This window comes from Meles meles, chromosome 10 (genome assembly GCF_922984935.1).
Source record: "Meles meles chromosome 10, mMelMel3.1 paternal haplotype, whole genome shotgun sequence".
Classification (NCBI taxonomy): Eukaryota; Metazoa; Chordata; class Mammalia; order Carnivora; family Mustelidae; genus Meles; species Meles meles.
In genome coordinates, this window is record NC_060075.1 from 31,490,796 (window position 1) to 31,509,333 (window position 18,538).

Genomic DNA, 18,538 nt, shown 5'->3' on the forward strand with positions numbered 1-18,538 from the left:
AAAGACTGTTTTACATGAATAGTCTACCAAATTACCAACAAATTCTCTATTTTCTATAAGTTTTACCAGAAAAAAAGAGAGAAATGCCTTACTTGCTTGTTAAATATACTTGATTCCAAAAATTTGTAAAGATGGTACAATAAAAGAGAAGGTATCTCTCTAGTGATCAAATATGTTGCAAATCCAAATGACTATATTATCTGAGTCCATCTTTGCATTTTTAAAATGCATACATATATTTTATCCCAGCAACTCGGAAGTAATTTAGGTAAGAAAAACTTTTGTCAGTGTCTTATCATGACACTAATTACTTTACAATTTACAATTTACAGAAAATTGTAAAGTAATGTAGAAAAAGCATTTGATAATGTTCAACATTTCAAAATGTTTAAAAACGCTCAGAATTAGTAATAAGTGGGAATTCTTCTTACCGAATATAGATCACATACCAACATCATCTAGGAAATAACACAATAAATGTATATGTAATCCCTTTAAAAACCAGGCAAACACCAGGATGCCTACTGTCTTTCAACACTGAACAGATAACTACAGTTCTTCGAGATAATCTCAGATGAAGAAGAGAGAAGAAAGTGAGGCATGATTTTGATAATGATAAAATTGCACAGAGAAACTAGGTATCAAGAGCAACCCATAACAAATAGAAGAGTTCAACAAGGTTACCAGATTTAAACTAAGCTAACAAAAATCAATAGCATTACCATGTATCAGCAATACTCATCTAGAAAATATAATAGAAATCAAAATACTATCTACAATAGCAATATGAACTTTGAAGTATTAAGTACGATTTTCTTAAAGGATATAAAGAAATGCAAGGATAATTGGGAGGTTAATAGATTGAACTACTTGCTATCATAAGGCTGCCAATTTTCCACAACCCATTTTAAACATCTACTGAAAGTTCAATTACATTTGTAGAGGGACTTTTAAGGAGCTTACTCTAATACATGTATTGGTCAGGTCCAGAATTCATATAGATTGGAAAAGTGAACATATTTCCTTTCTCCTCTCAGAATTCACTCAAAAGTTATAAAGATAAGAAAAAATAAAAACTTAAACACATTTTTGATAAAATGATAATACTGATAAGGACTGCTAAAAGCAATATTACTCACATAAGGAAGAAGAAAGAAATTTAACCTGAGTTCCAGGTACTGAACCCAGCTGTAGCAGATCACAAAATATATTTTCTGAGGAGAAAATATAGGCTAAATAAAGGCAATAAGCATTTAGATGTAAGAAAACACAATGACTTGAATGTTGCCATTGGAACCCAGTTAATTTTGGAGAAAAAGAGTAAGAGTGCACTAAAATCATACAAACAAGCCATATTTGCAGGAACCAGTACGTGTTTGCAGTTACTAAGAAAGAGAGGACTTTTGTATTGTGAAAATTTGAATTGGGAAAGTAAGCTATTCAGAAATGTTGAAATTATCAATCTCTAACAGCAAGGGAGACATAATAAACACCTGGACTAGGAAAAACAAACTCATTCAATGAGAAATTTTAAAAAAAAGTAAAAAACTTGCAAAGTATTTGTAAAAACATATGAAGAAGATAAAGAAAAAAAATTAGCAAAATGAATTACCTAACAAAGAAAAACTGCCAGAAAAATGTTGCCAAATTGTGTGTCAGTATGTGTGTGTAATTATAGACAAAAGAAATCCAATATATTTGAAATGAATACATTGCAATGTTTTCCATATCTCCCTTTATGAATGGCTTGTTGCTCCAGCTAATGGGATTGCTGCCAGAAAATAACTCTCAATTGTCAGTCCCTTTAGGAATTGCCTCAAAAATATCAAATATCAGAATATAACTGATATCGTCAAAGCCTTGCTTGTTCCAGAGAAGCCTATATCTAACAATGAATCAAGATAAGAATAAAAAGGCACAGCCCCTTTTGCCCAACTCAGGATAACATTGAAGGGCCTTTCCACCTACAGAGCTCCTCTTTAGATAATAGTCCCTTCACTGGGATGGCATCGTGACATTTCTCCACCTACCCAAACCTGCTTCATCCATTTCCCTTCCATTACTGAGTACACTCTGACAAAAATCTTTTATATTAATTACTATCTACTCCTGAGATATTGAAAATTTGGCAATTGTTACCAGAAGTGGAGTGGTTTAAGAAAGCAAATGTTATTATTGGATTTTGTGCCTGAATCATCTTCCTTCCAGCTGGCAATGATGATTCCATTATCTCTGGTAGATGGACCACAGATAGTTTCTGTCATTAAGATGGTGGAATGGTTTTTCAAACATTTATCAACGTAACTGGGATTTTAAACTCTTGGAAAAGAATAAACTGGGGGGTATAAATAAACTGGGGAATAGTAAGTAGAATTATAATGCAGACCAGCAGATGTCCAGACAAGGCCATGCCATCTGCAATGGTGAAGTATGCACTTTTTGAAATACAGCTCCTGGCATGTTGGTAGATGTTGTCAGAGACAGAGCTCTTGACACGCAACAACAAGTGATAATGCAGAAAGTGCTATTCATCATGAACTGGTTCCTCGACTCACTGGGTCATAAAGTTAGGCAGGGCCAACAATATTCCATCATAATATGGGAGTGTAAATGTGGAATCCAACATGAACAGGACTGAAGAATACAAACACACTGCGTGAGAAGGCAGTCTGGATAGACAGGACATCCACCAATACTGCAAAAGAAGCATTCCTTCAGTGCAGTTACAGTCCCTTAAGGACATCCCTTATCACCAGAAAACAAGAAAAAAAATGCTAGCTTGGTTCGTGAATAAGTCATCACAGTAAAGCTGCACTAAAGCCCCATTCAGGAGTGGCCTTTAGAGACAGTGGTAAAGAAAATCTTTCCTGTGGGCAGAGAGTTTTGCAGTGTACCTGATTTTCTTCTTTGAATAAAATGAGTGGCTAAGGCTTTTATTAAATATGTATTTATGAACATGAGTGAATTAATTGGCAAACTAGTTCAAGACCTGGTAGGAGGAGGAATGAAAGGTCTATGAAAAAGAACTGGAATTGAGGCATGTGATGGGCATACAAGAGTGAAACATAGTGTGGAGATCTTTAGATTTCATATTAACATCCACCAGAGTGTACCCAGGACAGAACAGATGCAAAATAACCACGTAGATGAAAATCGCTCAACCAACTGACCTCAACCTCAGTCCCAATATAATAGCTGCATGAATGAAATACTCATGAAAGGAGGAATGAAGATGATACATGAGACAACTTACCATGTTTCCAAGGTGCTACTACCAAATGTGCAACTTGCCAGCAAGAGCAATCAATGCTGATTCCCACAACTGTTCTCTTTGACGACCTGTCTCACCACTGGTAGAACATGGACTAAACTGGAGCCCTTCCATCCTGGAAAGTAGAGCAAATCACTCTGTCAGAAAAACACACATTTTAGATACAGGTTTTCCTTTCGTGGTTACAGGACCATAGTAAGCCCTATTATCAGAGGAGTTATAGGGAGTTTAGTACATGGATACAGGGTTTCTCATGGTATCACTTCAAATCAATAGACTTAATTTACAGAAAAGAAGAGTAGGAGTGTTTCTATGGGATTCATTTGTCATTTCACATATCATATAATCCAAAAGCTATCAGTCAGTTAAAGCAATGACACAGACTGTTGAATGCATAGCTATAGTGACAGCAAGGAGCTATATCTTACATGGAGAGTATCATCTTCCAGTTCTTACATCAACGACATTCACACACACACCCACACATGTATATACATATATGTGTGTGTATATATATATATATACACACACATATATGCATATACACATATTCAAATCCCATCTCTTCCCCTTGCTATTTCTGTAACCTAAGGGAAATTACTTAATATCTCTTCTCCCCAGTATTATTATTGATAAAATATTTAATAGTTGGATTATTACTAAAGAAGATAACACTTCCATAACATTGAATATAGCTCCTGACACATGGCATATATGTTATATATATTGTAAAAACTAAGAAAGTAATAGAATGAAATATATTATTAGTTGGATTATTTGTTGAACTAGTTGTTTAATTGGTGATAATGTGATAAAGACTAAGAACACTAATTTTTGTGATCCTCCCTGACATCTTGGACTCTACAGTCTATATCTTTTGAGGTTGGGATCCTAATAAAGTATAAATGCTATAAATGGAGTTCTACATTTTCACTGAGTTAAGGAAATCTTGAGGTACCAACATTTACCTTAGCCATGGTTTTAAAACATCAGAAGAATTTTTGTTAAAATAAAATAAAATGGAGGCCAGGCTTGACAATCTCTTGGGCAGACAAAACCATTTAAGCCACATAACTAAAACATAGTCTAGCTTATTTCATGACCAGAAAGTGAAAGATAACTTAGATTTTATTGTAAATACCTCTGATAATTGTAAATAAATCTTAACTCATCTTCCTAAAGTGGTATAAGTAATCAATTTCAATACTGCTGTCTGGAAACTCCCATTGTTAAAACCAATCATGGTAAAGGTTAAAGACCTTCCTCATTTCCACTTTATAAGCCATCCTGAAACACCAGGTGATAGATATTAAGGAGGGCTCGTGTGGTGATAATCACTGGGTGTTACACACAACCAATAAATTGTTGAATGCTACATCAAAAACTAATGATGTACTTATTATAATATACTGGCTAATAATAATAAAAAAACAAAAGAAAAGGCAAAAAAAAAAAAAAAAAAGACCAAAAAACACATTACACCTCTGAAAGTCATACCAGTTTCAGGTTTGAAGCATCCCTATTTCTGAACAGTTTGTTTCTTGCTCAATAAAATATTTATATCAGATAAAGCTCTCTGAATTTTTCTTGGTACTTTCCACTGGTATAAGCATGAACAAGTTACTGCAGTAAGGTAGCTGAAGCAAGACTATGTTTCTCAGTTCCATATTCAATTTACTAGTCATCTATGATCTTGAAAATACTGCAACGTGGGAAGTTATCAAGAGTGCTTGAGAAGAAAATGGAAAATACAGATATAAACATACATACAACAGAATCGTATTCAGCCATAAAGAAAAAAGAAAATCCTGCCATTTGTGACAACATGATGTATCTGGAGGACATTATTACAAACACATGTAAAATAAGCCAGACTGTAAGACAAATACTGTATGATCTCACTAATTTGGGGGATCTGAAAAAGTTGAACTCTAGAAACAGTCAAATGATGGCTGCCAAGGTCTGGGAGGTGGGGAAAATGGAGAGATGTTATTCAAGGGGTATATACAAACTTGTAAGTTCTGAGGTTCTAAAATACAAGAAGGTAATTGTAGTTAATAGTATTGTATGGTAGACTTGAAATTTTCTAAGGGAGTAGATCTAAAGTGTTCTCAACAACAGAAAGATAATTAAGTGAAGTGATGGCCATGTTAACTGGATTGCAGTAATTATTTCAAAATGTATAAAAACGTTAAGTAATCATGTTGTACACCTTAGAAATTTCCCTGAATAATATAAATACATATACTTTTTAAAAAGTTTGTCAGTCGGGGGAGGAGTCGATGGCGGAGAAGTAGCAGGCTGAGACTACATCAGGTAGCAGGAGATTAGCTCAATAGCTTATCTACACATTGCAAACACCTACAAATCCAACGGGGGATTGAAGAGAAGAAGAACAGCAATTCTAGAAACAGAAAATCAACCACTTTTTGAAAGGTAGGACTGGCGGAGAAGTGAATCCAAAATGACGGGAAGATAGACCGCGGGGGGAGGGGCTGGCTCCCGGCAAGAGGCGGAGCAATGGAGCACAAAATCAGGACTTTTAAAAGTCTGTTCCACTGAGGCACATTGCTCCAGAGGCTAAACTGGGGTGAAGCCCACGCGGGGTCAGCGCGGCCCCAGGTCCCGCAGGGTCACAGAAGGATCGGGGGTGGCGGAGTGTCGCAGAGCTCGCAGGTGTTAGAACGGAGAAGCCGGTTACAGAGAAAGAGCCGAGGACTGAACTCTCAGCTCGGGGTTACCTTGAACTGGTCGTGGGCTGGGTGAGCTCAGAGCGCAGCTAGAGGCTGGGGATACGGGAGTGATTGGGTGCTGTCCTCTGGGGGTGCACTGAGGAGTGGGGCCCCGGGCTCTCGGCTCCTCTGGGCCGGAGACTAGGAGGCCGCCATTTTCATTCCCATCCTCCAGAACTCTACGGAAAGCGTTCAGGGAACAGGAGCTCCCAAAAGCGAACCCGAGCAGATTAATTAGTCCGGCCCCCAGTAAGGGCGGTGCAATTCTGCCTGGGGCAAAGACACTTGAGAGTCACTACAACAGGCCCCTCCCCCAGAATATCAAAAAATATCCAGCCAGGAAGAAGTTCATCTATCAAAGAAAGCAGGTTCATTACCTAGGACAGCAGTGGAATTCCAGAGGAAGAGAAAGCAAAGCACAGAACTCATGGCTTTCTCCCCATGATTCTTTAGTCTTGTGGTTAATTCAATTTTTTTTTTCAATTTTTTTTTCTTTCTTTTTTCTTATTCTGCTAAATTTTTGAAAACTTTTACCCTTTTCTTTTTTAATGTTTTTTGACTAGTTTATCTAAAATATATATTTTTTCTTTATTATATTTTTTCTTTATTTGTTTTATTTTTTAAATTTTTTTCTTTTTTTTCTGAACCTCTTTTTATCCCTTTCTCCCCCCCACAATTTGGGGTCTCTTCTGATTGGTTACAGCACATTTTTCTGGGGTCTTTGTCACCCTTTTAGTATTTTATTTGCTCCTTCATATCCTCTTATCTGGACAAAAGGACAAGGTGGAAAAAAATCACCACAAACAAAAGAACAAGAGGCAGTACCGAAGGCTAGGGACCTAATCAACACAGACATTGGTAATATATCAGATCAAGAGTTCAGAATGATGATTCTGAATGTTCTAGTCGGGCTCGAAAAAGGCATGGAAGATATTAGAGAAACCCTCTCTGGAGATATAAAAGCTCTTCTGGAGAAATTAAAGAGCTAAAATCTAACCAAGTTGAAATCAAAAAAGCTATTAATGTGGTGCAATCAAAAATGGAGGCTCTCACTGCTAGGATAAATGAGGCAGAAGAAAGAATTAGTGATATAGAAGACCAAATGACAGAGAATAAAGAAGCCGAGCAAAAGAGGGACAAACAGCTACTGGACCACGAAGGGTGAATTCGAGAGATAAGTGACACCATAAGACGAAACAACATTAGAATAATTGGGATTCCAGAAGAAGAAGAAAGACAGAGGGGAGCAGAAGGTCTATTGGAGAGAATTATTGGAGAGAATTTTCCTAATATGGCAAAGGGAACAAGCATCAAAATCCAGGAGGTGCAGAGATCCCCCTCAAAGTCAACAAGAATAGGTCCACACCCCGTCACCTAATAGTAAAATTTACAAGTCTTACTGACAAAGAGAATATCCTGAAAGCAGCCCGGGAAAAGAAATCTGTAACATACAATGGTAAAAATATTAGATTGGCAGCAGACTTATCCACAGAGACCTGGCAGGCCAGAAATAGCTGGCATGATATATTCAGAGCACTAAATGAGAAAAACATGCAGCCAAGAATACTTTATTCAGCTAGGCTATCATTGAAAATAGGAGAGATAAAAAGAATCCAGGACAAACAAAAACTGAAAGAATTTGCAAACACCAAACCAGCTCTACAGGAAATATTGAAAGGGGTTCTCTAAGCAAAGAGAGAGCCTAAAAGTAGTAGATCAGAAAGGTACAGAGACAATATACAGTAACAGTCACCTTACAGGCAATATAATGGTGCTAAATTCATATCTCTCAATAGTTACCCTGAATGTTAATGGGCTAAATGCCCCAATCAAAAGACACAGGCTATCAGAATGGATAAAAAAAACAAAACCCATCAGTATGTTGCCTACAAGAAACTCATTTTAGACGCGAAGACACCTCCAGATTTAAAGTGAGGGGGTGGAAAACAATTTACCATGCTAATGGGCATCAGAAGAAAGCTGGGGTGGCAATCCTTATATCAGATCAATTAGATTTTAAGCCAAAGACTATAATAAGAGATGAGGAAGGACACTATATCATATTCAACGGGTCGGTCGAACAAGAAGATCTAACAATTTTAAATATCTCTGCCCCTAACGTGGGAGCAACCAACTATATCAACCAATTAATAACAAAATCAAAGAAACACATCAATAATAATACAATAATAGTAGGGGACTTTAACACTCCCCTCACTGAAATGGACAGATCATCCAAGCAAAAGATCAACAAGGAAATAAAGGCCTTAAATGACACACTGGACCAGATGGACATCACAGATCTATTCAGAACATTTCATCACAAAGCAACAGAATACACATTCTTCTCTAGTGCACATGGAACATTCTCCAGAATAGATCACATCCTGGGTCACAAATCAGGGCTCAACCGGTATCAAAAGATTAGGATCATTCCCTGCATATTTTCAGACCACAGTGCTCTGAAGCTAGAACTCAATTACAAGAGGAAAGCTGGAAAGAACCCAAATACATGGAGACTAAAGAGCATCCTTCTAAAGAATGAATGGGTCAACCAGGAAATTAAAGAAGAATTTAAAAAATTCATGGAAACAAATGATAACAAAAACGAAAAGATTTTGAACAACGGTTCAAAATCTGTGGGACACAGCAAAGGCAGTCCTGAGAAGAAAATATATAGCGGTATAAGCCTTTCTCAAGAAACAAGAAAGGTCTCAAGTACACAACCTAACCTTACACCTAAAGGAGCTGGAGAAAGAACAAGAAAGAAACCCTAAACTCAGCAGGAGAAGAGAAATCATAAAGATCAGAGCAGAAATCAATGAAATAGAAACCAAAAAAAAAAAAAAAAATAGAAAAAAAATCAATGAAACTAGGAGCTGGTTCTTTGAAAGAATCAATAAGATTGATAAACCCCTGGCCAGACTTATCAAAAAGAAAAGAGAAAGGACCCAAATAAATAAAATCATGAATGAAAGAGGAGAGATCACAACTAACACCAAAGAAATACAGACAATTATAAGAACATACTATGAGCAACTCTATGCCAACAAATTTGACAATCTGGAAGAAATGGATGCATTCCTAGAGACATATAAACTACCACAACTGAACCAGGAAGAAATAGAAAACCTGAACAGACCCATAACCAGTAAGGAGATTGAAACAGTCATCAAAAATCTCCAAACAAACAAAAGCCCAGGGTCAGACGGCTTCCCAGGGGAATTCTACCAAACATTGAAAGAAGAACTCATTCCTATTCTCCTGAAACTGTTCCAAAAAAATAGAAATGGAAGGAAAACTTCCAAACTCATTTTATGAGGCCAGCATCACCTTGATCCCCAAACCAGACAAGGATCCCACCAAAAAAGAGAACTACAGACCAATATCCTTGATGAACACAGATGCAAAAATTCTCACCAAAATACTAGCCAATAGGATTCAACAGTGCATTAAAAGGATTATTCACCACGATCAAGTGGGATTTATTCCAGGGCTGCAGGGTTGGTTCAACATCCACAAATCAATCAATGTGATACAACACATTAATAAAAGAACAAGAACCATATGATACTCTCAATAGATGCTGAAAAAGCATTTAACAAAGTACAGCATCCCTTCCTGATCAAAACTCTTCAAAGTGTCGAGATGGAGGGCACATACCTCAATATTATCAAAGCCATCTATGAAAAACCCACCGTAAATATCATTCTCAATGGAGAAAAACTGAAAGCTTTTCCGTTAAGGTCAGGAACACGGCAGGGATGTCCATTATCACCACTGCTATTCAACATAGTACTAGAAGTCCTAGCCTCAGCAATCAGACAACAAAAAGAAATTAAAGGCATCCAAATCGGCAAAGAAAAAGTCAAACTATCACTCTTCGCAGATGATATGCTACTATATGTGGAAAACCCAAAGGACTACACTCCAAAACTGCTAGAACTTGTCCAGGAATTCAGTAAAGTGTCAGGATATAAAATCAATGCACAGAAATCAGTTGCATTTCTGTACACCAACAACAAGACAGAAGAAAGAGAAATTAAGGAGTCAATCCCATTTACAATTGCACCCAAAACTATAAGATACCTAGGAATAAACCTAACCAAAGAGGCTAAGAATCTATACTCAGAAAACTATAAAGTACTCATGAAATAAATTGAGGAAGACACAAAGAAATGGAAAAATGTTCCATGCTCCTGGATTGGAAAAATAAATATTGTGAAAATGTCTATGCTACCTAAAGCAATCTACACATTTAATGCAATCCCTATCAAAATACCATCCATTTTTTTCAAAGAAATGGAACAAATAATCCTAAAATTTATATGGAACCAGAAAAGACCTCGAATACCCAAAGGAATACTGAAAAAGAAAGTCAATGTTGGTGGCATCACAATTCTGGACTTCAAGCTCTATTACAAAGCTGTCGTCATCAAGACAGCATGGTACTGGCACAAAAGCAGACACATAGATCAATGGAACAGAATAGAGAGCCCAGAAATAGACCCTCAACTCTATGGTCACCTAATCTTTGACAAAGCAGGAAAGAATGTCCAATGGAAAAAAGACAGCCTCTTCAATCAATGGTGCTGGGAAAATTGGACAGCCACATGCAGAGAAATGAAATTGGACCACTTCTTTACACCACACATGAAAATAGACTCAAAATGAATGAAGGACCTCAATGTAAGAAAGGAATCCATCCAAATCCTTGAGGAGAACACAGGCAGCAACCTCTTCGACCTCAGCCGCAGCAACATCTTCCTAGGAACATCGGCAAAGGCAAGGGAAGCAAGGGCAAAAATGAACTATTGGGATTTCATCAAGATCAAAAGCTTTTGCACAGCAAAGGCAACAGTTAACAAAACCAAAAGACAACTGAGAGAATGGGAGAAGATATTTGCAAACGACATATCAGATAAAGGGCTAGTATCCAAAATCTATAAGGAATTTAGCAAACTCAACAGCCAAAGAACAAACAATCCAATCAAGAAATGGGCAGAGGACATGAACAGACATTTCTGCAAAGAAGACATCCAGATGGCCAACAGACATATGAAAATGTGCTCCACATCACTCGGCATCAGGGAAATACAAATCAAAACCACAATGAGCTATCACCTCACACCAGTCAGAATGGCTAAAATGAACAAGTCAGGAAATGACAGATGCTGGCGAGGATGCGGAGAAAGGGGAACCCTCCTCCACTGTTGGTGGGAATGCAAGCTGGTGCAACCACTCTGGAAAACAGCATGGAGGTTCCTCAAAATGTTGAAAATAGAACTACCCTATGACCCAGCAATTGCACTACTGGGTATTTACCCTAAAGATACAAACGCAGTGATCCGAAGGGGCACGTGTACCCGAATGTTTATAGCAGCAATGTCTACAATAGCCAAACTATGGAAAGAACCTAGATGTCCATCAACAGATGAATGGATAAAGAAGATGTGGTATATATACACAATGGAATACTATGCAGCCATCAAAAGAAATGAAATCTTGCCATTTGCGACGACGTGGATGGAACTAGAGGGTATCATGCTTAGTGAAATAAGTCAATCAGAGAAAGACAACTATCATATGATCTCCCTGATATGAGGACGTGGAGATGAAACATGGGGGGTTAGGGGGATAGGAGAAGAATAAATGAAACAAGATGGGATTGGGAGGGAGACAAACCATAAATGACTCTTAATTTCACAAAACAAACTGTGGTTTGCTGAGGGTGGTGGGCTTGGGAGAGGGGGAGGGGGTTATGGACATTGGGGAGGGTATGTGCTATCGTGAGTGCTGTGAAGTGTGTAAACCTGGTGATTCACAGACTTGTACCCCTGGGGATAAAAATACATTATATGTTTATTTAAAGAAAAAAAAAAGGATGAATACCCAACTTTTGTAGCACCATGGAGGTGATTATGCTGAGTGAAATAAGTCAAGCAGAGAGAGTCAAGTATCATATGGGTTGACTTATTTGTGGAGCATAACAAATGACATGGAGGACATTGGGAGATGGAGAGGAGAAGGAAGTTGAGGGAAATTGGAAGGGGAGGCAAACCATAAGAGACTATGGACTCTGAAAAACAACTTGAGGGTTTTGAAGGGGTGGGGGTGGGAGGTTGGGGGAACCAGGTGGTGGGTAATAGGGACGGCACGTATTGCATGGACACTTGGTGTTGTGCAAAAACAATGAATACTGTTTTGCTGAAAAAATAAATAATTTTAATAAAAAAAAAGTTGTCAGTCATATTTCATTAAGCTATAAAAAGACTACATGAATTATTTATCTATCTATATATTTTTTAAATGACAGGCACAGAATTTATTTCAGAAAGACACAACTTTTATAGTTCTGGCATATAGTAATATACATGAAAGGTAGGCTGATTTGGAAGAAAAGCCGAAATATGGGCTTTTGGAGGAAAATATGGTTCCAGAATTCAGATAGCAAATGAAAACTGGTTGGAGGAAAAGACGATCAAGCCCTTGCACTAATAAGAGAAGATAATTCATCCAGCTAACATGCAAATTCTTCTTCAAGTATGTGCTATCTTTATCTGTCTACAGATAAATTAGAATCATCCAATAGGTTCCTAATAAATTCTTCAAAACCTGTGTCATAGGAAGAATAACGTTCCTATAAATGCTTGCAAAATGCCAAGGGAGGTAGTTTCACCATGGAAATCTGACTTTGTGGCCTCACTGTTTGAATCACCAAACCAATGCATAAATGGAATGAAAATCTAAAATACAATTCTCTCTTTTCATATCCAATAGACAAGAGAAGGTAAGTGTTTTTTTATTGAGAAACTGTTAAGAATTCATCACCTTAGAATTGGTAATGCAGTCCACTGGCCTTACTCTGAGGCAAAAGTCATGAATGAATATATCTCTTTTTACCTATAAGTAATGACATAGATAAATAAATACATAAAGCAAAGTGAAATATTTAGTTTGCAATCACATAAGTCAAAGACATGAAACTCTACTCTAAGAAGCTGGTGGTAGACAGAGTGCAAATGGTCCCATGGGTATGTGCAGACATCACCAGGGTATGGATCTGTGCAGGTAATACTGGATAGAAATTATAGCAACCAAACAAGATATAGCAGCTCAGTTTTTGTTTTCCTGCCCACAGTCATAAACATGGAGGATGAAGAAGCTGAAGGAAAGAGGTACTTTATCTGAAACCAGATACTGTATAGATACAAAGATTGTTTAACACATTAGTATGACATTAGATCTGTTCTGAATATAATAATGCCTGACATACACACATCAGTAGACAACAACATTACCTGGAAGTTTATAGTTTCCTAGTAAACAGCATACATTTTTTAAGGTAAAAATCAATGTTATAGGAAAAAAGGTATTCTAGAAGAGAGAATCAATTTCAGGAACATCTACTTTAAGTAACTTGATGGCATTACCCTATATAATTTTTTAATCTATTTGATTACCAATTAAAAATAAATGGTATTCAGTAAGATGATAATTCCAGGATATAAATAAATCTCTGAAAGTGATGACAACATTTTTTGCAGAAAAACAAAAATCTGAATTCACAGAAATGCCCAATTTTAACACATCACTGTATTGGTTTAGTTGGTTTATCCTGATACTTGCTTCAATGCTCCATGTGGCAAAAGTTGAAATACCTGGCATGCCAAATACTTAAACTGCACCATTCTTTTTGAAAGAGGGAGGTTAAAGCACTTTACTTCTATTTTTTCCACATATAATAACTCTAGGTAGCAACATCCACAATCTGTTCAGTCAATGAACATGACACAAATGAATAGGAAGCTCTTCCAGAAGAACTAGCCTTAATAATAAAACATATTCAAATGGACTTCTAAAAAGATATGTTCATTAAATGTTCTATAAATCTGGAGCAGTTTCCAGATTTCCAAATCTAGAAGATTTCTGTTAGCAAAACCCATCAGTGGTCCTCAAATATTGGCAAGCATTAGAACCACCTTAGAGATTATCTGGAATCAGCTTGGTGGGCAAAAGAACTGAATTTCTCACTCAGGAGGTCTGGGATAGTGACAAGGACTCGCTTTCTAGAAAGTTCCGAGGTGATGCTAATATTGCTGGTCCTGGGACCACAATCTGAAAACTTCTGTATTAACAGGATATGGCTGCATAGAAAAATAATGCAAAAATCCCCACATTCTAAGCAATTCTCAGAATTTAACAGCATTTGTTTAAGAGATATCCTTTCAGAAAATTAATTATACTGGTTCTAAGTTTTCAGACACGGTCTTTCAGAGAAAGCAATTTTTTTTGGAGAAAACAATGGGATGGCTATATTAATTTTCATTAATTTTGTGAATCAGATTTGGAGACTACTGACACAGTTGAAAATAATCTTATTTTCCCAGTCATGAAATATTCTATCCTACTTTTTTCAAATGACATTTATGTTATTAAATTTTATTTCATAGAAAACCTAACTGATGTGGTAGTTCTCCTTAGGTTCTCACTTCTTTTTAAATTGTCAAAAAAAAAAAATCACCTTTACTGTCCCATTAATTGCCCGTACTAAAAAACATATCATTTGTAACATTATGTAATATATTTTTCAGTTTCCTATATGCCAAAATACTTTATACCTCTATTTATCTATAGGTCCATCCATATGTAATCCTTCCAAATTTTATACTTTTTCCATAATAAAGTTGGCATGCCAGTTACCACTTTACTGCCTTTCAGCTCCAAATCCATTTTTATTGCCTTCCTGAGCTCTCCAAGTAGTTCTCCAGAGCCAACCGGCACAATAGTTAAGCTTGTCACTAGATGGCACCAGAGGGACATTGGAGCTGGCGGGGACCTTGGAATGCGGAGTGCTTGTTTTCCTTTCTTCCTCTACCATGTACCAGCTGCATGGGAGGCAGCCAGCAGATTCCAGCAGCACCATCCTTGGGAATAGCTTCCCACTCAGTGTGGAAGCTATCTCACAGGGCACTCCTGATTGCCAGCTTTGGCCTGTAGTTCTTCAGTAAACTTCTCTACCCTCTAGCGCCAGAGCTGTACTCTCTGCAATGAGGCTTGGTTCACAGCTGTGGGGAGGGGATCTTCCAAATTTGTACCTTTCTTGGGGTCTATGCCTCAGTCCTAAAGATAATGGCTGTTGCTTATCTATATTCTTTATTGTTTTTTATAGCTAATCCCTTCTTGCTACTTAAGAATACTCCATATTATTTATTCCAATTACTGTGTAGTTCTTTTCTCCTCATTAAACACTAAGACAATGGAATACTGGATTTTCTGCTTACCAATGTACTGTGTATACTGTATGATTTTTCCATATCATTATATATTACAGGGCATATTTGTAACAAATACATTATAATTAGATATAGAAGTCAATAAATATTTTGATTTGTCAAATTCTGTATTTTCAAATATACTAAATAAATATATCAAATAATTTTAAACTAGCTATATGATTTACAAACTTCAGGAGAATCTATGATAATTTGAGTTAAATCCATGGCCTTTTCTGCCTACATAGTTTAAAAATAGGTGTGTTAGCCAAATATGTCAAATGTTCAACTCAATCCTGTTTTGATTTTAAAGACCTAGTACATCTAAGAAAAGATAGTAACTATATAATTATAAATGCTCAAATTCCAATTATTATTGTGAATTATAACTTCTGAAAAAGTGATTGCTTCAACACTGTCAGTTGTGTAGCAGCTTTAGTATGTAAGTTGGACTCAGTAGGGTACAAACAGAACTCCCCTCTCAATCTTCCCTACCACTCACCATTCAGTTGTCTCTGGATCCATCTTTTCCCACCCCTGGATGAATTGACAGAGTACATCTGTAAACTCTGCAGTTTTTTAAAGTCATATAAAGACATATTTCATTAAATAATGGAATTCAAAGTAAGTCAAAATTTCCAATTTTTTTCCAATTTAAATCTTTCCTGTCCACACAGCTAGGACACTTGCTTGGGAGACTGTAACTAGTCTCTTCTCTTAATCCTTGACTCACTGACTGCTGTTTTTGAAACTTTCAGTGTCTGGGTGAGGGATACGAGGTGAGGCTGGGGAAGGAATGTGATGCAAGGGATCCAGTGTTGTCTTTGATATGTGGTGGCTGTGCCCCACTTGGTGGGTGACTTCTGGAGGTTCCTCTACCATCCCAGCTGAAAAATTTCTGAATGTTTTTATTTCCTTTGAAGCAGATAATACTTTTTGCCCTCACTCTTGTGCCCTAACCAGTTACAATTCAATAGTATCCTCTTGGCTTCCAGTCTTCCACCACTACATTAGGAAACCTTTGTCCTCTTGGATGAGATCCTTTTGAGATAAATCACTGCTGTTTCTCTGTCCCCTCTGCAGGGACTAACCCCTAGAGAGACATGTATTTTGCCCGGTGAAAAGACAACTTGCAAGAACTTCATTTTGCTCTACCTGTAGGCAGAAGTAGGTCTACCCATAGCTTCTGGCCCTTTAACTGTTCATATTTAAGTTGAACATGAAATCCTTTACTCTTCAGACTCCAGGGTGCATATGCGGATTGCATATGCAATCTTTATAAGTATTTCATTTTAGGCACCTTACAGAATTGAAGAGATGGGAGGAGCCATCATTTCCTCGCCTGTTGGAAGAGAAGAATCTAGAACATTAACAATTCCCTCCAAAGGACATTTCCCTGGCCTCATCAACCTTCCCTATAAATTGTAAGTGGTGACTGGCTAATCCTACTAGAACCAATTCTGTTATCTCCTTTATATGTTAATGGGTGGGATGGACCTCCATCTCACTTTATCATGTGAAATTCCTTGTAATCTATTGATTTGTTCTCCATTTATGGAGTCTCTGTCAACACAGAAAATAGGAAGAATTACATTTAACAAACTGTTAAATCTACATAATCAAAATGATTCCATATCCTTGTGACTATGCCAATGGAACTGAAATTCTGCACAAGAATAATAGACAAAATAGTTTAACCTCCTTGTACTACACATGGAATCTGCAACCCAAAGCATAAACTTATTCTCAGATGACTTTGTAGGACAGAGCTGAATTATTAAAGAATATGTCTGTACTCTCACTGGGAAGGGCTATGATTTGTAAGTGGCAGGCTTCTATCATTAGATTCCCCAATAGTAAAAATATAGTGTTTGATAGTCACTACCTAATGAGTTAAATTTACCACTATAAATAAGTCTTATCCTTAAAAATGTAAGCCACTTTCACAGAACTTTCTTCAAGCTTTTAGGGACAATTTTCCTGAAACTAATGCTCCCAGAATTCAACAGTATCCTACTTGTTTATGATAAGCCTAATGTAAGATAAGGGTTTTATTAAGGTTATTATTTCAGTCCCTTAGTGTCTAATCAAAAATATAAAATTGTAATATAGCAAACAACACGGAAGTAAAAATCTATTGCCTTCAATATTTATGAGGCTGTTTTTATTAGAGTTTAGAATATTCCCGAGGCCAAACTCATTAGCCTCTTAGTGATTTAGAAATAAAATGTGGTTTGTTTTATACAATGAAATATATAAATTTAATTTGATTTCAAATAAATTTATCAATTTTTTGCATATGTATGTGTAACCATTCAACAGTGCACAGTCTATGAGGGCCAAATGACATATAGATATATCAACAGCAAGTCAGATAATTAAATAATTTAACAGAGGTGAAAATGAAGAGCTATAAATCATACAAAAATTATTTCTGCTCATCGAAATTGAGTAAGGCTTCATGATCTGAATTTTGCTATTGTGTGGTTCTTTAGTGTTCTAACTACAAGCTCCGTGACTGCAGGGACCAACTTTGTTTCCTCCATCTTTGTATACACAGCACTTGGTATTAAAAGCATAAAACAATGAATATATATTATATTTTTCATTGTAATGATGTTGTATCATTTATAACTGTTGAATATGTATGTTCTATAGAGAAGGTCTCATAGAACAATACAAGTCTGGTAAATGATTAGGGTTGGAGGTACAGACATGGGAATCAAAAAATCATTTTTATAGTTTTAGTCCTCCATCTTATCCTCTAAGAGATGAGATACTTCACCTAAAATTACTTGACTTATATTTTAGGACTATAGGGGGCCCATAAATGACAAAATGGAGGACATAAACAAGGTGGCATATTTTTATTCTCTATCAATCCTGGAAACATTATTGCTAGAAGACAGGTCAAATTTCTGGGGAGCACATTAGATTGCCAAAAATGCTATAATATTCATAGAGCTATAGCAGATAGTTTTCGACATGATGCCTTCTGGATTTGAAAGATAAATGAAAAGACAATTCTGTGGAGCCCTTAATGGGTATGTTTCTATGTACACATGTGCTTCTCCATTACAAATGTGTGTATGATACACAGTCCTACACAGGGCCTGGAACAGGGAGCTCATCCATAAATATTTGTTAAAGTAAGATTTATAGCTTCAAACACAAACCCTAGTAAACAAAGATATTCTACTTTACACAATCTCACTTCTAGTTGCCACCCATTGTTTTAGTTTATTCCTACCCCCAAATTT